Raw genomic sequence first — 26,442 nt, forward strand, 5'->3', positions numbered from 1 at the left:
GTTATATGGTTTAATTGACTTAAGGATATTATTGTTTATAAACTGCCTGTTTGTCTTGCCTATTTTTCTTCTATGTTGATTTTTTTATTGTTAATATGCAGATGTTAGTTATATTTAGATTAAGATCCCCTTCCAATTACATGTTGCAAATACTTTTTACCCTCTGTGACTTGCTTCTTCAATTTCTTAATGGAGTTTTTGATGAGGAAGAATTTCTAAATTTAATTTTAATTATTTTTCTGCCTCTTTACATTTAGATCATTCCACTTACAATTGATTTTTGTAAATGATTTTGAGTTAGAAGTCAAGTTCTATTTTCCTTGCAAATGCGTGTCCAATTGTTACAGCACCATGCAGAAATTTTCATTTTGCCTGTTGCTCTTCAATGCCATATTTATTATATTTTAAATGTTTGTATGTGTCTGTATTTTGGGGACCCACTTTTCTTTTTAATTGGTTAGTCTCTTCTTAATCCGTGTAACACATTTTAATTATAGTCACCTTCTAATTATTCTTGGTATCCATTAAAACAAGTTCTCCTACCATGTTTTATTTAAGGCATTTTGACTTTGCCTTATTTCATATGAATTCTAGAATTACTTTGTCAAGTTTGATTTAAAAAGTTGTTATTTTAGTTCAGATTGAAGTCAATTTATTGTTAAGTAAAATCTTAAAGAATTGTATTAATACTATATTGACTTAATTTATGAACATTGTATATGCTCAAATAGGTCTTTTTAATTTCTCTCAATTTTATTTTTTGGTTTTCTGAATAAAGCTCATGTACACTATGGTTAATTTGTTTCTACAAACTATGCAGTTTAATCTTATTATATATTATATATTTAAAAAAACTATTTTCTTTGTGTTTTTATATAAAAATATAATTTTTCATATTGACCTTGCATACAGCAGATTGTAAACTCACTTATTAATTCCAATATTTTCTTAGTAGATTCTTTTGAATGTTTCCCATAAAAAACTACGTTGTACAAGGTCTGTCTGGAAAACATCTAAGCATTGTTAATATAACCAAAATGGTTTGTGCAACATCGATGTAACTTGGCAGCCAAGGAGAATGGGCTGGAATGCCCATGTGTGAACAATGACAACTTCACTGTACTAGTCACTGGGGGCGGTAGACACTGTTGAGTAAGCATATGTACTGTGGTTGTCACATTCAAAATGACTGAATGAGTAGAGCAAGGAATATTAAGCTTAACATCCCTCCATGGAAACTATTTGGATGATTCAGAAGGCCGCAGCTATGGGCATCTGGTGATTGGCAGCTTCATCATGATAATATGCCCACTTGTGTATCATGGCTTGTGCAGAGTTTTTCGGTGTAACATCAAATCACCCAGGGGACTCAGCCCCCTGATACCTCAGGTTTACTGCTGTACAACTTCTGGCTTTTCCCAAAAGCTATATGACTTTTAAAAGGAAGAAATTGCAGACCGTCAATAAGATTCAGGAAAATATGATGGGACAGCTGATCATTCCTGGTAGAACTGTGTGAGGTCCCAAGGTGCCTACTTTGAAGGGGACTGAGACATCATTGTCCTGTGTACAATGTTTCTTGTATCCTGTATCTTCTTCAATAAAGGGCTCTTTCATAATACATGGCTGGATACTTTCTGGACAGATCTTGATTATGATCAGAGATAATTTTATTTAGTGCTTTTTAAACTTTATACTTTTTCTTTCTCTGTCATGTTTTACTGAATTGGCTAGAATTCTAGCACCGTGCTGAATAAAGTGGGGGGGAGTATGCATTCCAATGTCCAAGTCAAAGGGAACAATTTTACCACTGTACTATTAAGAATGTTGTTTACTGTAATTNTGTGTACAATGTTTCTTGTATCCTGTATCTTCTTCAATAAAGGGCTCTTTCATAATACATGGCTGGATACTTTCTGGACAGATCTTGATTATGATCAGAGATAATTTTATTTAGTGCTTTTTAAACTTTATACTTTTTCTTTCTCTGTCATGTTTTACTGAATTGGCTAGAATTCTAGCACCATGCTGAATAAAGTGGGGGGAGTATGCATTCCAATGTCCAAGTCAAAGGGAACAATTTTACCACTTTACTATTAAGAATGATGTTTACTGTAATTTTTTGGTAATAGTGTATATTAGATATAGAAATTTATTTGTATTCTAACTTTTATGGGATCTTAAATTGTAACTTGGTTTTGAATATTATTGGATGCTTCTTCTGTACCTGTTGAGGTTATCAAATAATTTTTCTTTTTTTGTTACTTTGATGATTTAAATATGTATTTTTTCAGATTTAAAATTCTAGCAGCAGAGATGCTACTTCCTTGTGCTACTTCCTTGTGCTAGAATGCCATGGGATTTCCTGGGTGCATTCACTGCCTGTCCCTGTTAGCATTTCCCACATGCTCAACATAACAGAGGGAGCCTCTTGTGGCACTGTTGTATGTCCCCACAGTGGCACAATGCTCTTGCTTAGTATTGGTGCGGTGCCCCTGGTGCGGGCTGGAGTTCTGTCAGTGCCTTTGCTCCAGTCTTCCTCTTAGACTTGCCCTGTGTACCTGGTCCTTAGAGTGTGGCTCTGAGCATTCCTGCCCGTTCCCTTGGCGCCCAGCCCAATGCCTCCTTGACTCTGTGGGGTTCTTCGGTGTGAGTGTCCCATTCTTCCCCTGGTGATAACAGATCTTCACTTTGTACTAGTCAGATTCTGGGCCCGAGAGAGTACCTGACCCACTAGCAAGGCCAGATAACTTTAGCTTCTACTTCTTGCACAGAAACTATGGATCTTTTTCAGGGCCCTGGGAGTATGAGGATTTTTTGTCCTAAAAAGCTAAATTTTTGTTTGTATTAGAGAGTCTGGTGAATTGGTGGCCAGTAGATGCTGGAAAGAAAGAGCTTGTGCATGAGTGCTTTTCCCTTTGTGTCCTAGGGATCCCAGGGTGTGCATACTATTCTGTTGGCCCCTTCTGGCCTTTAGGTTTCTTTTTTTTCTTACCCACTTTTATAATGTGTATCTGCTCTTCTCGTGATCTGGCAAAGGTGAAATGGTTTACATCCTGTCTCTCCTCAGTGTGTCTGTTACTGTTCGAATTTTAGTTAATCTTTGAGCTTTCTGACCCCAGCTGTCTGATGGACTCAGTGAAAGTTATTTTGCAGATTATCTGGCTTTTTCTCATGGTTAGGATAAGAGCAATATTCTATTGTGGTTTTCACCTTCTAAATGGAAGAAAAACTGCAATTTTCAAAATATATTTTAACCTAACTTTTAAAGCAAGAAGAGTGTTTTTCTCCTCAAATTACCTAGTATGCATTTACCAGAGCCAGAAGGCTGGAATTAATGCCACTTTTAGTATCATTTTGCACAAACAGGAGTCATTGCTATCACAGTTTTGTGAGGAACTGAAGCTCAGTGTAACTTTAATACCTTGCTTATTAGAGAACCTAGTTATCTCATGTAGTTTTGTTTCTCCATCTTAGCCATAAGACTTCATTCTCAACAGTTTTCCAATGGCTTTAGTGACTACTGGAGCCCAGCTATCATACCATCATATTTAGTTCTATGAAACAAGAATGAAAAAAAAAAAAACAATGACAAGGGTGTTTGCTACCAGCTAATTTAGCTGCCTCAGAGAGATTCCCTGTAAATTTCACCTGATATTTTCTACCGAACCATCAACCATCATTCCTTTTTTTGTTGAAAAAAAGCTGTTAAATATAGTGTTTTAGCTGTACACATAACTGCTCTGAATATGTCCCTAGTGAGGAAGGGAAAGATGTTGTAGAGAGGGGGCAGGCTCTTAGCAGTCTCAGTGACAATTGGAGGATGAGGATTGCCTTTATTTCTAAAGCAAGATGGTGCGATTTAAAATCTGCAAATTCTGTTGTTAAATGGACCTGGTTTCTGATCTCAGCGTTACAAATTACTAGTGTTGTGACCTTGAGCAAGGTCTTATCCTAACTGCTTCTACTTTCTCAGCTGTGAAAGAGTATGGTAATAACTATCTTGAAGCATTTTGGTGAGGATTGAATGTGATAATATATGCAAAGGGTCTATAGGAAAGGGTCAAGAAATGGTTTCTTTCATTGTACCCACCTTACGTTAACATAAATTCAGTTATTTAAGGGGTACGGAGTCTATTCAGGGCTAATACTGATTGATAGGGTAGAAAGGCAATTTGCTTTGTTTCTCTCGGGTAAAGCTTTATATTTTAGATGGGGCTGAATCTCAATTTCTGCTCTTTAAGTATGTTATTTTTGTATTTTCAGCTACAGTGGAGTGCTGTTCAAATTTTAAGCTTACAATAGTAGCACTTTATATAATGTCAAAGCAAGAAGCAGATGGAATGAGTTCCAGTTTGAATTCTGCCATTAAAAGTTATGAATCTTTTGAAAGTCATTATAACCCTTTGGACCTGAATTTTGTCCACTGACGAATCAATTAGTTGGACAAATTGACCTCTGCCACCCATCTGATGGCTTTAAGGCACAACTCTGTGCATTTTTATTTGCTTTAGACAGATTTTCTTGTGTGTATTTTCTCCTCTGATGGAAGAAATATTCTCAAGAACAGAAAATAAAGTGATCAAGACTTATTTATTCACATTAAAGTTGAATTTTTGTAGGAACTGGCTTTGTTGAGAAGTTTTGCTAGTTCTGAAATGAAGCCGTAGAAATTCATTGAACAACAGAGTGTTGTGTGTTAGGAAACTGGCTTCACAGGCTGGTTGGGAAAATTTCTGGCTCAGACAAGCCATCATTTTGAACAAGTGGCTTAAATTCTCTGAACTTGAGAATTTAAAAAATGGCCAACATACATGGTCTGGCACAAATAATGCTTTTTATTATAAAATCTTTTATTACAAAATACATAAGTGTGTAATTCTGTAATATAACAATATCACACTCAAGCACACCATATGACATGTAAATGAAATGCTCATATTAAAATTATAAATTATTACACCCATATTAATACCGTACCAACCACACTCAAGCAGGTGTTTCTTCTGCCGGACCCTGTGTATCAAGGCCATGATGAGGATGAAGTGAAATAAGGGCAATATAAAAGTGGTTCTAAAGCTTGGATAAGTTCAAATGTAAATTCTTTAGAAGCTTCTGTGTATGTGTAAAGTATAGGAACTTCCTTTACTCTCTGGTATAGAGATTATATGACGATGCTTTACAAATAAAATACAATAAAATGAAGCTTTTAAGGGCCTCTGTTTTAAAGTTTAGGTTAGACTTTGCCAATCTATTTATCTGCCACAGTAAATTGTGACAAGCCAAAGGTTATTCAGTGCACTCTGCAGAGGCCAGGCCAGCAAGACATGCCTGTGACTTTATGTATGAAGGGTCTCCTTGAGGTAAATTTCCACATGTGGTCTTTCTCTGCAGCTGAGGGAATCTGCTTGTGACCCAATGAAGCTGAAACAAATAGCAAATCATTTGCTGTGTGTGACTATTAGTGCTGTCTGCTCTCTTCAATCAGCCCATTTGAGTTGACAGTTAAGGCTCCTACTCTGTAAATAGCATATTATTAGTAAAAGCATGGTTGACACATGACAACATCGTTTCTGTTGTTAAGCTAATCAGCAGCAGTGCCCAGTCTATAAGAAGATGTTCTGCTCTGTAATAAAAGCCTAGAGATTATTTTTCTCCCTAAGATCATACATATCAAGCTTACATAGCCTCTGTTTCTTTATGGGAATGTACATTTACTCATCTGGTTACCACCTTTTAAAGCTCTCAAAGTATGACGTATGTATATTAAAGTATGAAGTGTACTACTATTAAATGTACAGATTGATGGATATTTACATAGTTTCATGCTTGTATTACCATTACCCAAATCAAGATATTGAACACTTCCAAACCCTAAGAAGATCCCCTTGCATCTCCTCGCTATCAGCAGCCTTTGGGTTTTTATATATATTTACTTTGGAATTATAATAATGAACTTCTAAAAAGTTATGAAGTATTTTGAAGGGCAATTTCAATCCTTCAAGTTTTTCTGGTAGTATTCATAATTATAAGAAAATAAAAACACAATTCTAAATAATACAATGACCTATAATAATATTGCAAGTAATAAACTTCACTGTACACTCACTGAAATGAAACAGAATTGCAGTGTGGGAACCTCATGAAGTTCTGCCCAAATCTCCTACCTGTGAACTAAAACAACAGAGCTTCCACACAGGCTGTGCAGTTCTCCATAGGTCATGTTGCCAGGCAACCTCAGTTAGCATCAGAGATTCCCAATTGGGTAGCAGAGAGTCAAACTGGAAGGCATCTTGGAAATAGAAGGATCTGACAGATAGAGAAAGAGTGAGGAAGGTGAGAGGGAAGAAAAGTGTCATTTGAGAATTTATCTATGTTAGTCATGAACACAAACAATTTTTTTTCTAATAACATACAGCTAGCTTAGAGCAAAGTTTTTTGAGTTTCTACTTCACTGTATTTTCCTTCTTTGCTCTATCTATGGGTATAAGTGCAAAGGTTTGGCAAGATGCATCATCATTAATTTTTAGGAGAGGAGGATGTTACAAATTATTTTCAGCACATTCAAACCATTTAATAATTCATTGAGATAGTGATTATATAATATTATGTTTGATTCAGTTATACTTACAATAACCTGATTTTTAAATTGATACAGTTTGTTAAAAATGGGAAGTGCAGAATGAAAATACCTGCTATCTGGAGTTAATCCTTTTCTTTTCTTGGAAGGTAAAAAGGAATAGAGAGGGACGGCTGTCTAGGTCCTTCTAGGCAGGCACCTGAGATGATATGCACCAGCAAACAGGGTGAGGATTGGGGATGACAGCCTCAGCTGAGCCCTCCTCTCTGAGGATGCAACTTTTTAAAAATATTTTATTTATCTTTAGAGGGGAAGGGAAGGAGAGAGGAAGAGAAACATCAATGTGTAGTTGCTTCTCGTGCAACCCCTGCTGGGAACTGGCCCCTGCCAGGAACTGGCCTGCAACCCAGGCATGTGCCCTGACTGGGAATCGAACCTCGATTGTATGGTTCACAGGCCCATGCTCAGTCCACTGAGCTACACCAGCCAGGGCAGGATGCAACTTTTAAGTACTTTTTAGAGAGGTATCTTCTATTCTCCACAGTATTTTAGGAGACACTTTACACTGTCTTATGCGCTAACATTTCCTCCTTTTTACTTTGCTTTCTTCCCTTTTAACAGATGACACACAGAGAAATTAGCATCTGTAAGATAGGAACAGAGGAGGTTACTGCTAATTTTCCACTGTCCAGTCTTCCTTTCAGATGCTTCTTCCTCTGGAAACCAATGCTTTCATGCACATGTGTTCTCTGAGCCCTAACTCACATGAGTATTTTCTTTCTCTTCTATGTCATCAAACGACTTTCTCTTTTGATTTCTTCCCATTGACAAAAAACATGCCCAGGTATCTTTTTCCTCAAAAATAAAAACACATCTGTGCACAAGTCCTTCCTTTATTCTAAGTCCACTTTCAGGTACACAGTAACCTTTTTCACTACCCCCAGCAATGTTTCTTAGAATTGTCTATATTCTGTGCCTCAAAACTGCATTCTCCGTTCACACCTCAACATACTGAGGCTTGTTTTTTCTGCTTGTCTGGAAAATGTTCTTTCTAAGCTCACTAAAGTTAGTCCTGGGACTACGATAGAATGAACTACTGTGATCTCAGCACAACTTTGTACTGTGGATCATACCCTCTATTTAAAAATATTCTTTCCACTGGGAACTACAACAGTGCACTCCCCTGTTCTTCTCTTCCCCCAACACCCCTCATTTGTGGGTTTATCTTTCTTTCAAATTGGTACTCTATAAAAATTCTTTGTGGTGCCCTCTTTTTTTCACACTCACAGTATCACTCAAGAAATTTTACCACTTCCCATTGGTTGCTTCAATTAACATTGGCCCTGGCTGGTGGGCTCAGTGGATTGAGCACCGGCCTAAGTACAAAAGGGTCATCAGTTCCATTCCTAGTCAGGGTCCATGCCTGGGTTATGGGCCAGGTCCCCAGTAGGGGGCGCTTGAGAAGCAACCACACATTGATGTTTCTCTCCCTCCCTTCCCTTCTCCAAAAATAAATAAATAAAATCTTTAAAAACAAACAAACAAACAAAACATTGGTTTGCTGACTTCCTTTTTCACCTCTCCTGAAATTCAGTTCCTACACTCACTTGCCTTCTGGTAGCTCCACCTGTATGTTACACAGAAGACTCAACATTTTTTTTTAAATTATTTTTCAAGTACAGTTTTCTGTCTATTATTCCCATCCCATCCCATCCCCCATCCTCCCCCCTCCCTCCCATTTCCACCCTTCTCAGTTGTTGTCCATGTATCCTTTATATAGGTTCCTCTAAATCCCTCCCTTATTTCCCCTGAAATTCCCTCCCCTCTCCCCTCTGGTCACTGTCAGCCTGTTCTCTATTTCAGTGTCTTTGGTTATATTTTGCTTGCTTGTTTGCTTTGTTGTTTAGCTTCCTGTTAGAGGTGAGATCATATGGTATTTGTCCTTCAACACCTGGCTTATTTCACTCAGCATAATGCTTTCCAGTTCCATCCATGTTGTTGCAAAAGGTAGGAGCTCCTTCTTTCTTTCTGCAGCATAAAATTCCATTGTGTATATGTACCATAGTTTTTTGATCCATTCATTTACTGACGGGCACCTAGGTTGCTTCCAACTCTTGGCTATTGTAAATTGTGCTGCTATGAACATTGGGGTGCATAGGTTCTTTGGGATTGGTGTTTTAGGGTTCTTAGGATACAATCCCAGCAGTGGAATTGCTGGGTCAAAAGGCAAGTCCAATTTTAGTTTTCTGAGAAAATTCCATACTGTTTTCCATAATGGTTGTACCAGTCTGCAATCCCACCAACAGTGGACCAGAGTCCCCTTTTCCCCACACCCTCTCCAACATTTGTTGTTTATTGCTTTGTTTATGATAGCCATTCTCACCGGTGTAAAGTGGTATCTCATTGTAGTTTTAATTTGCATCTCTCTGATAGCTAGTGATATTGAGCATCTTTTCATGTGTCTCTGGATCCTCTGTATGTCCTCCTTGCAGAAGTGTCTGTTCAAGTCCTTTCCCCATTTTTTAATTGGGTTAGTTGTCTTCTTAGAGTGAAGTCGTGTGAGTTCTTTGTATATTTTGGAGATTAAACCTTTGTCTGAGGTATCATTGGCAAATATGTTTTCCCATACAGTTGGTTGTCTTTTTATTTTAATGCTGTTTTCTTTAGCTGCGCAGAAGCTTTTTATTTTGATGAGATCCCATTTGTTTATTCTTTCCTTTATAGTCCTTGCTCTAGGGGACATATCAGTAAAAATGTTGCTGCGTGAAATATCTGAGATTTTCCTGCCAATGTTCTCCTCTAGGACTTTAATGGTGTCATGGCTTATATTTAAGTCTTTTATCCACCTTGAATTTATTTTGGTGTATGATGTAAGTTGGTGCTCGAGTTTCATTTTTTTGCATGTAGCTGTCCAGTTCTCCCAACACCATTTGTTGAAGAGGCTATCTTTACCCCATTTTATGATACTGCCCCCTTTGTCGAATATTAATTGACTGTAGAGATTTGGGTTTATTTCTGGGTTCTCTATTCTGTTCCATTGGTCTATGTGCCTGTTTTTATGCCAGTACCAGGCTGTTTTGATTACAGTGGCCTTGTAATACAGTTTGATATCAGGTATTGTGATCCCTCCTACTTTGTTCTTCTTTCTTAACATTGCAGCTGCTATTCGGGGTCTTTTATGGTTCCATATAAATTTTTGAAGTGTTTGTTCTATGTCTGTGAAATATGCCATTGGTACTTTAATAGGTATTGCATTGAATCTGTAAATTGCTTTGGGTAGTATGGACATTTTGATGATGTTAATTCTTCCAATCCATGAACACGGTATACGTCTCCATTTGTTTGTGTCTTCCTTGATTTCTGTCTTCAGTGTTGTGTAATTTTCTGCATACAGGTCTTTAACCTCCTTGGTTAGATTTATTCCCAGATATTTTATTTTTCTTTTTGCTATATCGAATGGGATTTTTTTCTTGATTTCTGCTTCTGCTGATTCATTGTTAGTATACAGAAATGCCTTTGATTTCTGGATATTGACTTTGTATCCCGCTGTTTTGCCAAATTCATTTATTAGTTCCAGCAGTTTTTTGGTAGAGTCTATAGGATTTTCCATGTACACTATCATGTCATCTGCAAACAGTGACAGTTTTGTTTCCTCCTTTCCGATTTGGATGCCTTTTATTTCCTTTTCTTGTCTGATTGCTGTGGCTAGAACTTCCAATACTATATTAAATAGAAGTGGTGAAAGTGGACAACCTTGTCTTGTTCCTGATCTTAGTGGAAAAGCTTTCAGTTTTTGCCCATTCAGTATGATGTTGGCTGTAGGTCTTTCATATATGGCCTTTATTATATTGAGGAATGCTCCCTCTATTCCCACTTTGCTGAGTACCTTTATCATAAATGGGTGTTGTACCTTATCAAAAGCTTTTTCCGCATCTATTGATATGACCATGTGGTTTTTGTCCTTGCTTTTGTTTATGTGGTGTATTACATTTACTGATTTGCGGATATTGAACCATCCTTGCATCCCTGGGATGAATCCCACTTGGTCATGGTGTATGATCTTTTTGATGTATTGTTGGATGCGATTTGCCAATATTTTGTTGAGGATTTTAGCGTCTATGTTCATCAGTGATATTGGCCTAAAGTTTTCTTTCTTTGTTGTGTCTCTATCTGGTTTTGGAATTAGGATAATGCTCGAGAAGACTCAACATTTTCAGAGTCTACCAGTAAACTTATGAATGCCCCTATTTTTATATTATAAACTTAATTAAAAAAATAAGGTGATGGAATAAATAAAGAACAGAATAAAGATAATGATATCAGTACTCTGATGCTGGCTCTAGAAATCTTAACCTTGAACATGTCTTTGATTTTTCCAGAACTGGTAGATCATAAGCTTCATAAAGTTAGGTGCCCCAAACATCTAGCATAGGACTGGGAGCATTTAGGTACTTTAAAATTATTTGCTGAAGAAATGAAATAAATATCTTATATTTGAATGAATCTTGCATGCTTTACCCCTTTTGAGTTGTATTAATGGATTATTTTGCTCCTTAAATATTTATCACAATTATAGCAATAGCTAACATGTACTGATTAAAGTTACCTCTGTGCGTCCCTTGCTCTGATTCTCATTATATGTTCTTAGTTTTTACCACGACCTTCTAGGTGTAACTCTTATTGCCATTTTATAAACATGGGAATAACTGGAGTTAGCTGGCAAATTAACTTCTCCATTATCTCTAAATGCAAGAGTGGCGGAGGGTGAGACTTGAATCAAATTCTGTCTGATACTCCTAACCTATATATTGCTGAGTTTTTATAAAAAATAATGTTTCTCATCTTTCTGGTTCTTTGATACAATTGTTTATTGTTTTAGTGTTTCTCGCTATTATGTAGACACCTCTGTGTCACAGTACTGGCAAATGACTACAAGCACAGACTTTCTTAGTTGTTATCTGCTATCATTGTGGTTTGGGTGGAAATGAAGAAAGAACATAGAATATGTAATCAGGATTTGGGTAACAGAGAAGGAGCTTCTGGAAAATATTAAATGGAAATTATGGACAAATATTGGAATAGGTAAGCAATATGTTGTTTTCTTTATAGAAAGAGATGAGAATACAGGAAAGTTGGGAAAAGAGTGGGAAAAATAATTGTCACATGGAAAACAGCTAATGCATATATCCTACAGAGCCAACTGCAGATTGAAATGAGAAATTTAGGTTAGGTGATTTTTATAATTGAACTGAAGGAGAATATGGAGAGGAAATGAGATGGATAAAAAAGGAATATAAGAAATATGATAAAAGAAACATGTTTTAAAGACTATCAAAGAGAAGTATAATTTAATAAAATCAGAAGAGTGGGAATAACCAGGAGTTAAAAATGTCATAAAGAAAAAAATCTCATGCATCAGTAAATAGGTTTCATTGATTGAGATTGCTTCATGTATACATGTCTTTGCCAAAAATGTGAAGCAAAAAGAAAAATAAAGCGTTGATTGCTGTTCTGCTGGGGTGGAGCTGGATGGATGTGAGAAGCATGAGAATTTTTATACTGATTATGGCTTTTTTGTAGGCGAGTAATTATACAAGCATTTTCTTTCTCAGTTTGAACACTGTTTCATTCCACAGAAATTAATAGATAAGAGATTTTAGAATGGAGCACACCTACTGATTTGTTCTGATAGCAATCAGTGGTTAGAATGTATTTACTATGCTTATCAAAATCAAAAGAAAATATTATAACCATTCAACCACATAAATAGCGGAGCTTTTCTTTGGATTACACAGATGTTATTGATTGTGAAGCTTTATACTTTTGCTGTTTTAACTATAACTTTAAAACCTTTGTAAAAATACATGAGCTGTTTGCTTTTAGATTTTGCACCTTAACTCAAAAATTAATAAGAAAAACTGGCTACTAATATTTCTGACTGCTATAATGTAAACTATAAAGAATTTATTTCTAGAAAGAAAATATAACAATCGAAGTAGATTTGAGTAGGGTGAGGGTAGTTTCTTTTCACACCCCTCATAGCCCCCCGATATTCCCTATAGCTATTTCCAGTGAACAAACTAAAATAATTATTTCTGAAAGATGATTTAATTGGCATTGACTGGCACAAAGTGATAAATGGACATACATCTTTCGGTGACTTGAAGACATGTTATTTAATTATTGCATTAAAATGATACTTAAGGTCATTAAAAATAGTAATTATAGATTACACCTTTCAACAAAGACAATGGGATAGATTATATTAGTCATATACTACATCTTTTATTTTTGTTTTTGTTTTGTCTCCAAATAAAAATAAATACTAGGGTGCCTGCTTTTAACAGGTAGGGATTTATTTGCTCATGATAACTCAGTGTTTCAATCTAAACATTTTTTCTCATGTCAGTAATGATTTGATGTGTCAAATTACAGTACACTATTGACAGGACACCATGTTTTTCTGTAGTAATAATCCCTGTAGTTGTCAGTTTATTTTTTGTATTTTTTTGTAATCTTTATTGTATTTTTTCCATTACCCTTTAGTCCCCTTACACTCTCCTCCCCTCAGCAATCGCCACACTGTTGTCCATGTCCGTGCGTCCTTTTCCTTTTTGCTCAATTCCTCCACCTCATCCCCTCCTTCCACACTAGCTGTCATCCAGCTCTTTATCTATGAGCCTCTCCCCATTTTCCTTGTTAGTTTAGTTTGTTCATGAGATTCCACATATGAGTGAAATCATTGGTATTTGTATTTCTCTGACTGGCTTATTTCACTTAGCATAATGTTCTCCCTGGCCATCCATACTTGCAAAGGTTTTAGCATGGTATTTTTTTTTGGAGGGGGTTAATATTTCTGAAAGATCCAATTAAAATCAGCATTTGAACATATAAATGAAGGCGTTCTTCCACATAATTTTCTGGGAAACTATGCATTGTGCTAATAACATTGTCATTGCTCAAAAGCTTTCTAGAATCCATCTTTCACAAATAGGTTATCCATTCACATATTGAGGGACTTCTTGATTCCTTCTAGTTTTTAATGATTATGAATGATTCTGCATAACACACAGTTGCAATATTTAATGTGGGCATAAGTTTTTAACTCAAATGAGCTAATATCTTGGAGTACGAATGCTGGGTCATGTTTTAAGACTGTTTATTTTTGTAAGAAACTGCCAAACTTTCTTGCAGTAGGCTTGTGACATTTTGCAGTCCCACCAGAATAAATGAGAAGTCTTGTTTCTCTGTACCCTCACTAGCATTTGGTGGTGTCAGTATTTTGGATTTTAGCCATTCTGATAAATATGTAGTAGTATTTAATGGTTGCTTTAACTTGAAATTTTTCTGAAGAGATATGGTATGAGGGTATTTTCATCTGCTTATTTTTTATTTGTATATCTTCTTTTTTTGTTGTTGTTCAAGTACAATTGTTTCCATTTCCTCCCACCACTTCCCCTGACCCCAGCCACCCCCCACCTCCCACCCTTGATCCTACCCACCTCTGGTTTTGTCCATGGGTCCCTTATACATGTTTCTTGACAACCCTTTCCCCTTTTCCCCTCATTATCTTCTCCCATCTCCCCTCTGGTTACTGTAAGATTGTTCTTACTTTTGTTGTCTCTGGTTATATTTCGCTTGATTGTTTGTTTTGTTGATTAGGTTCCACTTATATGTAAGATCATATGGTATTTGTCTTTCACTGCCTGGCTTATTTCATTTAGCTTAATACTCTCCAATTCCATCCATGCTGTCATGAAGGGTAGGAGCTCTTTCTTTCTGCTGCATAGTATTCCATTGTGTAAATGTGCCACAGTTTTTTTACCCACTCATTTACTGATGAGCACTTAGGTTGCTTCTATAGCATGACATTTTAATCTAAATTATATACAAGAGAAAAATATTTGGGGGTTTGAGTAAGTCTGTCTTCAAAATATTAAATTCTCCTTACATAGGTGAAATTTAAAATTTGTGTCATTTCTTTTCTGCTAAGTTAGTTGGGTTTGATGAAATATAAATTGCAGCAGTGAGGGTTTAGAAGTCAGTCGTCTTCCCTATTTTCAATAATCACTTTTAAGTGATTATTAGTTTTAAGGGGGTATTTATTTGGATGAAAGACCACAAATGCTACCAGAGAAAGTTTGTGAATCTTGGGTGAAACTCAAGTTTTGGAAAGTTAGCCACTTTTTTTGAAAGTTTTAATAGAATTTGACACATGGGGCAAACATTTTTCTTTCCAAAGCCATATAGATTTTGTAATATTGGAGGCTATTAAAAACAGAATGTGGCCCTGGCCAGCATGGCCCAGTTGGTTGGAGTGTTGACCCATAAAATGAAGAAAGGTCGAGGGTTCGATTCCCAGTGAGGGTACATGCATAGGTTGCCAGTTCAGTTTCCATTTGAGGTACATACAAAAGGCAACCGATCCATGTTTCTCTCTTTCTCTCTCTCTCTTTCTTTCTCCCTGCTCCTTTCTCTTTCTCTAAAATCAATAAGTATGTCCTTGGGTAAGGATAAAATACAAACAAATAACAATAATAACAACAGCAAAAACTAGTTTGTCCCTCTACAAAAAAGGGGAAAAGTAAATCTACAAAAATAAGAGAAAGAGATTTGGAAACAAAATACTCAAATTAGGCTCTATTTTAATGTGAGTTTCTGCCCTTCTTTCTTCTGTTTTGTGAATAACTTTTGATGGACTTCTGGGCCTGCTACTCTCTCTTTGTTGCGTTTCACTGTGACTGTGTGTGACCCTGTGTTCACATATGCACAAATGTTATGTGACTCAGTGTTTTATTCTTCATCACTGCTGTTGGTGTTTTACTTATTTACTTTAAAAGTAAGCATATATTTTCTCACTCAGATAATATATACTATTTCTGGATAATTTGGAAATTAATAAAAATAATAAGAGACATGCAAAAAATTATACATTTCCACCAATTTTTTCCAGCACTGTTATATGAGTAATATTAAAAAAATAGTTGTGACCATAGTGAAAGTCAGTATCTTGATTGGCTTAATATCTTCTTATTATATCAGCATTTCTTATGTTATCACAAAATTTCATAGCTTTTTTTAGATTTTATTTTATTTTTTCCTTTTTTCTTTTTTGAAAATTTATTTATTTAATTGTTGTTCAAGTACAGTTTTCTGTCTTTTAATCCCATCCCCTCCCTCCCCCCCAGTGCTCCCCACCTCCATCCCTTTTCCACCCCCTTTAGTTTTTGTCCATGTTTCCTTTATATTAGTTTCTGTAAATCCTCCCCCTTTCCCCCTGAAATTTCATAACTTTCTAATTGCTGCATAATATACTGTTAGTCAGCTATGTATGTGTTTTGAACTTTTTAATAATGTTGTCATGACATCACCATGCAACAAACTCTTCTTTCTAATGTGGGGGCTTCAAAAGACTTTTGCCACAGAGAAATTACTATTTGAAAGCACAGGATTATTTTTAAGAAGGTACATCCAAAGATCATATTTGTTTTTAATACACAACATTTCTTTCCAAAAAAGCTTTTAACTAATTGACATTTCCACCCACAAAATAAAAAAGGACCCACTTAATCCCAATTTTGCTAAAGTATAATTTTATCAAAAACAGTGTTTAGTTTTAATTTACAGGTCTTTCATTAGCACCATTCCTAATTAAATTAATTAGTAGTTTTTTTTCCCTGACGAAAGGAAAAATGTGGCTTTCATTTCAGTTGCTTTTTTGTGTGCTTGTACATTTAATGGTAATCTTTGCTCAACTTTTAAATCTTGTACAGAGGCATGATATACTCCCCTTCCTTGTGTATTTTTGGCAAATTTTCTTTCTTTATAATATTTCTCTTTTCTGTTATTAGATTCTATACTGCATTATATTAGATTGCTTTATGTTGATTAACAAGTTATATTCTGTAGCAATTTTATTTGACAAGGTGCTTTGCTAATAAGAATATGAATTATAATTCTTTGGGGATATAATAATTTTACTTAGCTATTTAATTAAGTGGGGACTAATTATTCAATATTCTGATTTTAATTCTTTATTTACATCTTTCTTCTAATTGCCTGTCTTTTAAGGCACTTAATTTATAATTAATAACCTCACTAGAAAGGTTGCAGGGAAAAGAAAAAACCCTGAAACTGCAAATCAGACTAATAAGTAGTAGCTTGAATAAGGTGTTTATATTATTTTACTTAAAATATTTTAGATAGACAAATTTGAATATTTCACGTGTTATTGTTTTTAAACTGATTTAAATAAAGTTATATGTTTCTCACATGTATGAAATATGGTAAAAAATATCCAGTAAATTAAAAAATTTCAAGCTGGCAAATGAAACTTGATTTACATTTGTGCAATTTTGTGATGAAATTTCAGAAAGGAGCTCTAACTAATTTCATTTCTAGCTTTTTCTGCGACCACACCCCTCTGCATCCTCTCCCTTATGCTGCTGGGACCCTTTTGTGCCCTAGAGTTCTGGGCTTTTGCTGGTCTCTCCTTAGCTTACTTTTTGTCTGCCCCTGCTTTCCTGTTGGAGCAGAGTGACACTGATATCATTTTACAAGACATTTTAATATTATTCTTAATTACTTTCTACAAAGAAACACTTATATTTTCTAAAGAAAACCTAGACAAGAAATAGCCACACAATTCTACACATTTCAAAGAAGGAACACTTGTAATTCATGCCTTGCATTTTTTGTCATAAAGAATTCAAGAGCCTTAAGGCCAGTTAGGAAGCTGAGGTTAAGATTTTCTAATGGTTACACGTCTCAGTGGAAACATTTGTTTTCTTTTTAACCATGTGATTTATAGCAGAAGATGGCCAGTTTGCTGGTCCATGCCTATTGGGAAATGTCTGAATGCTCTACTGTTGTCTGAAATCTTTAGGTTTTATATGCAGGTGGATATTTTGGATTTCTATTTTTCCCTCTTGGTAACTACTAATGGACAAGCGTAAGCCAGGTATGTTATGTTATTAGATGAATACTGAGCAGTCATTAAATAGTGAAAACACATGGATGATGAACAATTTTTAGGTTGCTTATAGAAAAATTTTATCACGTTTTTGAGGGACATAGATTGCTTTTTTACAAGCTTTCTTTATGAAGACTTAATTTCACTATGTTTTAATGATAATTTTCTTATAAAATATCGTTAACATATATTTCAGGCTTTGACATTCATAGCATTGTGCTAGAATAGACGCTCCCATTATCCAGGCATGACTGCAAAGGCCGGTGTGTAACAGAGGCCTTGACAAATGGCATCTGCCTTAGGAACATCCTCTGTGAAGCTTCACTTTTCTTTCCATCTTTCTATGCCCAATAATCGTTTGTTGCTCTGTTCTCTCAACATTACTAATTAACGTATAAAAACTATATTTTATAAGAGTTCTACGTCTCAGAATCATTCCTGGTGTTTACTTACCTCCAGTGCTTAATCTACCCTTGCTACTGGATCCTAGGGCAGAAGGAAGTGGTTATGCCTGTCTCTGTGTTTTGTCTTTGGTGCCTCGCACAGGGGTGCCACCTGTATAGACACTCCATTGTCTCTGCTGGGTAAAGGAAAGGAATATTTTAGTTTTTATAAATTAAAGCAATGCTTTTATCCCCCCAAACAATACATGTTTTATTAAAAATTTAAACCTACAGAAGACTATAAATCAATTCTATTCCTCAGAGATTATCAAGTTTAGGTGGCAACAGAGCAGGCAGATTGTCAGCTGTAGATGCTGGTTCACTGAGAACTGCAGTGTGATTATTTTGCCGGGCCCTGTTGTTAGATCTAGAGGACACAGAGAACAAGAATTGAGCTCACCCTTTTCTTACACCTGGTAGCATACAATCTATTTCCTTTCCAGGTGTCAGGATTGTTTCTCTCCATAGACATGAATTTGGTGTGTCTCAGCCCAGTAAATATCACTGAACCTCTTTTTTCTGTCACCTTTCTGTGACCCGCACCTTCCCTGTGGAAGGGTTAGATGTGGACAGAACAGGGGCATTTTTACGAAATTTAAAGGTAGCTCCTATGTTGGCCCACGTGGACCATGGTAGGGCATTCAGTTAGCAGTGTATCCACCAAGAGTTTATTATCATCATGGTCCATGACCATTTGATTTCAACAAGAGAATCCAGGTACGTGGATCAGAGTTAAGTTTGAGTGCTCTAGGCCCCCTTCGGCTGGACCGCCACTGGAGGTACACCGACCAGGCTTGGCTTTTACTTACTGCTGGGAGAAGGAAAAATGTGCTAGGTTTCATGACAGACAGGGTAGCATCCCAGGTTTAAAACACCATTTTATATAATTCCCTACCCATTTCATACTGATAATTATTCAATAGGTGGCCAGGAGAAGATGAACTATTTGTAGGGAAGGCCAAATTCAGTGAGCCAACCACCTTGCTTGGGTGGGAGACCAGGAGGTGATTGGAAGTTTGGTCAGGTATCTTCTGCAGTCGGTTTTTACAAAGGTCATTCCAGCGTTCAATGAAAACTTTGAATGATATGTAGTATGGAAAATCTGTCTAAAACCTTGGCCATCATTTCATTTTGGGGTGGCATTTGTGACCAAAAACATAATATTGTCAGACTCTAAATGGTCTGGATATCAGGAAACATGATCCAGTTTACTTCATGGGCCTCGGCAGTATGGCCAGGAGTGGCTGATTTGACTAGAATGACAATTGTCAACGTTTTTCATCTCATGGGCCACATAAACTAATGACTAAAATTCTGCGGCACACCAAAAAATAGGTATAATTTTGAATCAGTCACACCTGATGGCTATTGTTATGTTGGCTGTTGTCATTTTGTTGGCAATCTGAAAGAAAAGAGGTCAATGCATGCTTCAAAATTTTGCGTGGCGCACCTGTTGGGAATTGCTGGACTGGAACAGCAACACTGCAAATTGAGACCATGTAGGTTGGCAGCTTGGGTGCCTTATCACGCAGAGCCACCCTCACACAGAGCTGGAGGTGGGAGCCCTACTCCACCATCCACCCTTAACTTCTGAACCATATTCATACCGGGACCGATGACCTTAAGTCTGCTCCGGTGAAAGGATACCTCAACCTTATCCTCAATCATCTTTTATTTTAAAGCAGCTGTGGTCGGGTTTGAGAGGATCAGAGGTATCCATGGGTGTAGAAGAAGAAAAGCAGCTCTCTGCCATTGAACGAGGTTTGCATTTATTGGTTTGAAGTGGCCTTTCATGCACAGCTCAACAAACGATGCTTCAGTATTTTCAGTGTCCATTATTATTAATACCCATGCTTGTTGAGTTTTCCTGCATTTCTATAAGACCTTTTTTTCCTCAGTCTGTTCTGCATTTTTTCATTAAACAAATGTTTATCAAGCACCTATGTTGTGCCATATAGTGGTTTTGGTATCTGAAGGATAGCGTGGAGAACAACACACACAGTTCCCCAGGGGAAGTAGACAAAAAACAAATGAATATATCTCAGTGAGTTGTACTCTGAGTAAATTGCATAATTATATGGCAGAGATGATGGTAAGGCATTGTTTTAGATAAATTGGTCTGGAAAAGAACTCTATGGGGTGAGTAAAGGGTAAAGGATGTTGCCCTTGTACTGCTCAGAGCAACAGTGTCCCAGAGGGAATGCGAAGCATGAAGAATCTGGAGCACATTATGGGAAGGAAATAGAATTAGAAAATGAAGTTTGAAGGATAGTCAAGGTCCAGATTTGGGTGGGTATTACAGGCCAAGATAGGGTTGTGGAATTTATTTTAAATGTGATAGAAAGCCATTGGTGATTAATGAGCAGAAGAGAGAAGAAATCTGATGAAATTTTAACAGGATCCACCTGCCTTCTGAGGAGTAGTTTATTATGGGAATGCATTTAAGAATATAATAAATAACATGGTTGAGTGATCCTACAACTAGGTATATACTCAAGAGAAATAATTACATATATTCATATAAAAACTTGCCCATGGATGTCCATAGCTACATTATTTATGGTATCCAAAAAAGTGGAAATAGCCTGCATGTGGATCAACTGATAAGTGGATAAGTAAAATGTGCATAAATGCATAATGGAATATTATTGGCAAGAAAAGGAAGTTAAATATTGGCATATGCTAAAACATGGGGAAGTCTTAAAAACCTTATGGTAAATGAAGAAGATAGTCATACAAGACCATATATTACATGATTCCCTTTATATGAAATTTCAGAATGGAAAAACCTATAGAGACAAATAAAATCAATGGTTACTTAGGGCTAGAGGCATTGGGAGCATTGGGAGGTCATAGCAAAGGGGAGCTGTTTTCTTTTGAGGTAATGAAAGCGATCTAAAATTGATTGTGGTGATTACTGCGCAACTCTGTGACTATACTACAAACCGTTGATTCTACAATTTAAGCATATGAATTGTATAGTACACAAATTTCATCTAAATATAACAGATTTTTTAAAAGGAGTTAAGGCAGAATGGCAAGGTGCTTCTGGTGGCTTGATCTGGAGTGGTAGCAGTGAATTGGTAGGAAGTGGGTTAGTTCTGAGTGTAGAGCCAGCAGACTCCACTGCAAGATCAAACAAGGGATGCAAAAGAAAAGAGCTGCCAGAAAAGGGTACAAGGCTCTATGGCCAACCTTTGTCAAATACTGCTTAGGAGTTATGCAAGCAATGCATGAAAACTGACTTGGTTTTGGCCATGACTGTGTCAAATAAGGTTTCCGGATAGTGGCTGGGCTGAAGCTTGTTGTATTTAGGAGAGAATTCGAGGATAACGATGTGGAATGTGTACACAGTAGTTATTCGTAATTCTTTACCAAAGTTTCCATTGAAGGTGAGCGGAGAACTGGAGGGATAGCTAAAGAGTGATATGGGTCAAATCAGTTTATTTTAAGATGATTATTTAGATAGCATCCTTATGTTGATAGCCATGACTTATTAGAAAAGAAAAACTGATGCAGAAGAGATAAGTATATCAGTGAAATTCATGAATCTGTGAGAGCACGGGATGCTGCATTCCTAAAAGGACAATTCATCTGTTTAACACTTGGATTGTATATTTAGGGGTGACAGTAATAGAAGCAATCAATTTGATACATTCAACATAGCCGTATGCAAAATTCTCTTCTGATTGTTTATATTTTCTCTGCTAAATGGAGAAGATGAACAAATGGATCCTAGAGCAAATTAAGCCTGAAACATTGGCAGAAACAACAATGGCAAAACTGGTCCTGGCTGGAGTGTCTCAGAGGATTGAGCGCTGGCCTGTGAACAGAAAGGTCACTGGGATCCTGGTGAGGGTACATGCCTGGGTTGTGGGCCAGGTTCTCCAGTTCGGGGTGTGTGAGATGTTTCTCTCACACATTGTTGTTTCTCTCTTTCTCCTGCGCTTCCCCTCTCTCTAAAAATAAATAAAATTTAAAAAATTTAAAAAATGGCAAAACTGAAGCTGCTGTATTTCGGGTACATCATGAATCGTAGGAAGTTGAGTTCTTAGGAAAAAGGCAGCAATGCTGGGAAAAATAGAAGGCACCAGAAAAAGAGGAAGAGCAAATGAGATGGCTTGACTCTGTCAGGGGATTAAATAGTAATGGGAAAATATAATTAAAAAATTAGAAAGTAAAAGAAGCTGTAGGCGTGAGTCTACAGGAGCCGAGCAAAGCTTTCAAGATCAGGACGCTGTGGACATCACTCACACAAAGGGTCACTGGGAGTGGGAGCTGACTCAATGGCACATCACCCACAAATGCAGAAGTGCTGAGGTGAACTGAGAGAAAAAGTCATGAAGATGGCAATATGAGGATGGCAAACGAGATGCAGTAGTTTTCTTTTGAAGGCTGATTTGACTTGGCCGTGTTGCAGATTGCTCTGAAGCTCTGGAAGTCCACTTGTAGTGTGAGTTGTAGATTTCAAATAAGTCAGAATTCTTGAATTTTCAAATTCAAGTCAGAATGGGGGTTTCTTTCCAGCCCTGTTCATCTGTTTGCATGTAGGAATGGAATAGGGGAAAGTTGAATTAAACCAGTGTATTCATGTGCCAGGGCTGCCCTAACAATGTATTATAGATTGGATGGCTTGAACAACAGAAACTTACTTTTTCAGAGATTTTAGAAACCTAAGATCAATGTGTCAGCAGAATTGGTTTCATTGTGAGGCCTCTCTCCCTGCAACATATAGGTGGCTGCTTCTCCGTCTTTACACAGTCTTTCCTCTCTGTGTCTTTCCTCTAGTTGCCTCTTTTTATGAGGGAGGAAACCAGTCCTGTTGGATTGANAGTCCACTTGTAGTGTGAGTTGTAGATTTCAAATAAGTCAGAATTCTTGAATTTTCAAATTCAAGTCAGAATGGGGGTTTCTTTCCAGCCCTGTTCATCTGTTTGCATGTAGGAATGGAATAGGGGAAAGTTGAATTAAACCAGTGTATTCATGTGCCAGGGCTGCCCTAACAATGTATTATAGATTGGATGGCTTGAACAACAGAAACTTACTTTTTCAGAGATTTTAGAAACCTAAAATCAATGTGTCAGCAGAATTGGTTTCATTGTGAGGCCTCTCTCCCTGCAGCATATAGGCGGCTGCTTCTCCGTCTTTACACAGTCTTTCCTCTCTGTGTCTTTCCTCTAGTTGCCTCTTTTTAGGAGGGAGGAAACCAGTCCTGTTGGATTGAGGCCCATCCATATGACTTCAGTTTACCTTAATTGCCTCTTTAAAGGCCTTTCTTTAAATGCAGTTACATTCTAAAATACTGGGGCTTAGGACTTTATGTATACTTTTTTTTTAGAGGAGGACACAATTCATACCATAACTGCTAGTACTGGAGTTTTAAAACTTAACCTTCTTGGAGTGAGAGAGTACATGTGTAAGAGATGTGAAATTCAGTTCTCAAGTAGCTTGCTATTTAAGAGGGGCGTACAAACAAATATAAAGATCAATTAACTTTTTAGTGTATTGGGTAGGTAATAGGTACAAAGAAAAAAAAGTGAGTTAAGGAAATACAGAATGTGGTGTCATATAAATCAAGCTGTCTGTGATTTGGCATTTGAGCAGGATAGAAGTTATAGCTGGAGGAAGGAAGAGCAGGGAGCCGTGACCCATCAGTGAACCCAGAAAACAGCGTATGTACATTCCCTGAGGCAAGATGATGATTGGTTTCCATAAGGAACTGCTAGGGGACTCAAGCCACTGCCATGGATGACAATGGTAGATGAGATCAGAAAGGTATTGAGTAAAAGAAGCCCTCTTATTTGATGCAGTTGTGCCTGTAACTTCTTTAGTTAATCAAAAGTTGATGAAGTCAGGGGATCATGTGATAGGCTCATAAATATTTTGTTTATACCTTGAAAATGTGGTGTAATTTACATAGAATTAAATTGCACAGATCTTAAGTGTACAGTTTAGTGAGTTTTGACATTTGTATCCTGTGTAACTACATATATCAAATATAGTTTTGATTATTAAATATAAAATGTATTTTAATGCTCAAAATATTAATATTATATATATTTGTGATTTAATATTAAGCATATGTGGTCTGTCTGGAAAAAATTCAGTCATTGTTAATATAACAAGAATGGTTTGCACAACATCAATGTAACCTGGCAGCCAAGGAGAGTGGACTGGAATGCACATGCGTGAACAATGATGACTTCACTGTACCAGGGAGGGCAGTAAAGGCTGTTGAATGAGCATGTGTACTGTGTGGCCGTCACAATCAAAATGACTGAGTGAGTAGAGCAAGGAATCTGGATCAGATTTTGCATTAAGCTTGAACATTCTTTCACCGAAACTATTTGGATCATTCAGAAGGCCGCAGCTATGGGAAACTGGTGACTGGCACCTTTATCATGACAGAGTGTCTGTTCATGCATTATGTCTCATGCAGTGTTTTGGTGAAACATCAACTCACCCAGGAGACTCAGACAACCTACACCCCAGATTTGGCACCAGGTGACCTCTGGCTTTCCCTAAAACTAAAATCACCTTTGAAAGGGAAGAGAATTTAGACCATCAGTGAGATGCAGGAAAGCACAATGAGATAGCTCATGGTGATTGGGAGAACTGTGTGAGTTCCCAAGGTGCCTACTATGAAAGGGACCAAGACATCATTGTTCTATGTACAGTGTTTCTTATATCTTGTATCTTCTTCAATAAATGGCTTAATTTTTCTTATTACGTGGCTGGATGCCCTCTGGACAGATCTTGTGCTTGTAAATTTCAAATATGTTTGTGATGTTCATCATTTTTCTGACCTCTGAATACACACATACTGAACATACACTCCTTCTAGATTCTAGAAAGATTGATGAGGTGAATTCTCATTCTTTTTTCTTGTTCATTTGATGATGTTCATTATTATAATAATATTACTATTACTTGGTGCTATATAGGTGCTATATAGTGAGCCCATTCTATGTGTCAGACATTGTTATAGGACCTTTAAATGTATTAATTAGCTCAATACTCATACTCAATAGCTCAATACTCATAGTGGTCTTAGGAGGTAGCTACTATTTTTCATATTTTATGAATAGGAAAAGGGAGGCATGGATCATTTAACTGGAATTAAGCTATAGAACTAGTAGTATTGGAACCCAGATTCAAATCATGGTATTGAAACTTAGAAATATTTATTTCTGGATCTTAAGTTACGTTGCTTTCTACTAGTTATGTGATGAATATTTAAATTTTCCTTAGTTTAAATGCAAGTGAGGATACATATATTTTATATACATATATACATATGTATATCTTCCATTCCACCATTTTTTAAATGTAAGACATTTATTTTACATTATCTTTTTCTGCTTCTGTGTCTCTTATTGTATCTTTCTGTGTGGTGTGGTTTCAAGTATGGTTCCTTTGGTTTAGGCTAAGGGTGTATTTTTCTGGTTCACCTTTATTTTAGTTTTCCTTCATAAGAGGATTGGTTTTCCTATTAATATGACCTGTAGCGAATTCAGGGCATTTACTCAGTGCATACGCACTAGATTTACCCATCCATAAGCAAAGTTGTCCAGTCACCAGTTCACAGAAGCTCCTGCATAGTGATTTAAAATATTTAAAGTGTGTGGGTGCCGGGGACTTCTGGGGCGCCACCGGCAGTCTTGCACTAGCTCCCAGGATCCTTTGGCAGTTGCAGCACAGCCTCACAAAATAGACTGAATACATTTGCACCTATTATGCAATTTTCTGCAAAAGAAAACAGATGACTGCAGATAAAAATAAGTTTAACAGCAACATAACTAGACTCCTTGGGTAAGGGATAACTTCCTAATTAAAAACAGAAGCAAAAGTCTTTCTTTTTTATTTTAATAACATAGTTACCAAACTTATAAATTTTATCCAGTTTTTATTTTTTTATATTTGAAATCCATTTTGATAAAGATAGGAAAAATGGTGTCTATTTTCAGACAAAAATCTTGTAATATCTCATAGACTATCTGGCTGATACGATTCTTTCGTGGGCAGGAAGAAAAGCAAAAGCAGTCTGACTAGCAAAACTCTACTTGATAGTTTTGTAACTCCTGAAGTTTTTCTACCTAGAAAAATATTTTAAAGAGGGAAAATAACTGTGCTAAGAAGATTTTGAGCCAATTATAAAAGGAGTTGTATATTTAGCTAGAAGAGCCAGTAGTTTATGCAGTTGGTCATGCTCCATCCACATGGGCTTGGCAAGCCAGGGATACTGCACAACTTGGACTTGGCTTGAGAGACAGAACAGTGTTTGCAAATAAATGGGGGCTTACTGGAATAAAACCATAATACAGATGCTGACTCTTTTAAATAAACCTGGGCCCCCAACTGTGTTCGTGTTGGTGAGTGTTACTGTGTATACTGCGCCATCCTTCTGCTGAATTTGTTCTCATGTGGAGAGTATTGCAGCATACTCT

The 26,442-nt window shown here is 36.7% G+C and overlaps 2 long non-coding RNA genes across 2 annotated transcripts in view; one reads left to right on the forward strand and one right to left on the reverse strand.

Annotated features, from left to right (window-relative positions):
- Positions 1–26,442, forward strand: part of LOC118974394 (uncharacterized) — a 79,248-nt gene that overhangs the window by 38,832 nt on the left and 13,974 nt on the right. The window lies entirely within an intron of this gene.
- LOC118974395 (uncharacterized) lies at positions 1,251–24,493 on the reverse strand. Its single transcript, XR_005063891.1, has 3 exons — positions 24,483–24,493; positions 9,733–9,739; positions 1,251–1,377 (listed from the first exon to the last, which is right to left on the reverse strand). It is a non-coding gene; the product is annotated as an uncharacterized LOC118974395 (long non-coding RNA).

Source organism: Sturnira hondurensis, unplaced genomic scaffold (assembly GCF_014824575.4).
Source record: "Sturnira hondurensis isolate 20B ecotype Veracruz unplaced genomic scaffold, ASM1482457v3 Scaffold0019428, whole genome shotgun sequence".
Classification (NCBI taxonomy): Eukaryota; Metazoa; Chordata; class Mammalia; order Chiroptera; family Phyllostomidae; genus Sturnira; species Sturnira hondurensis.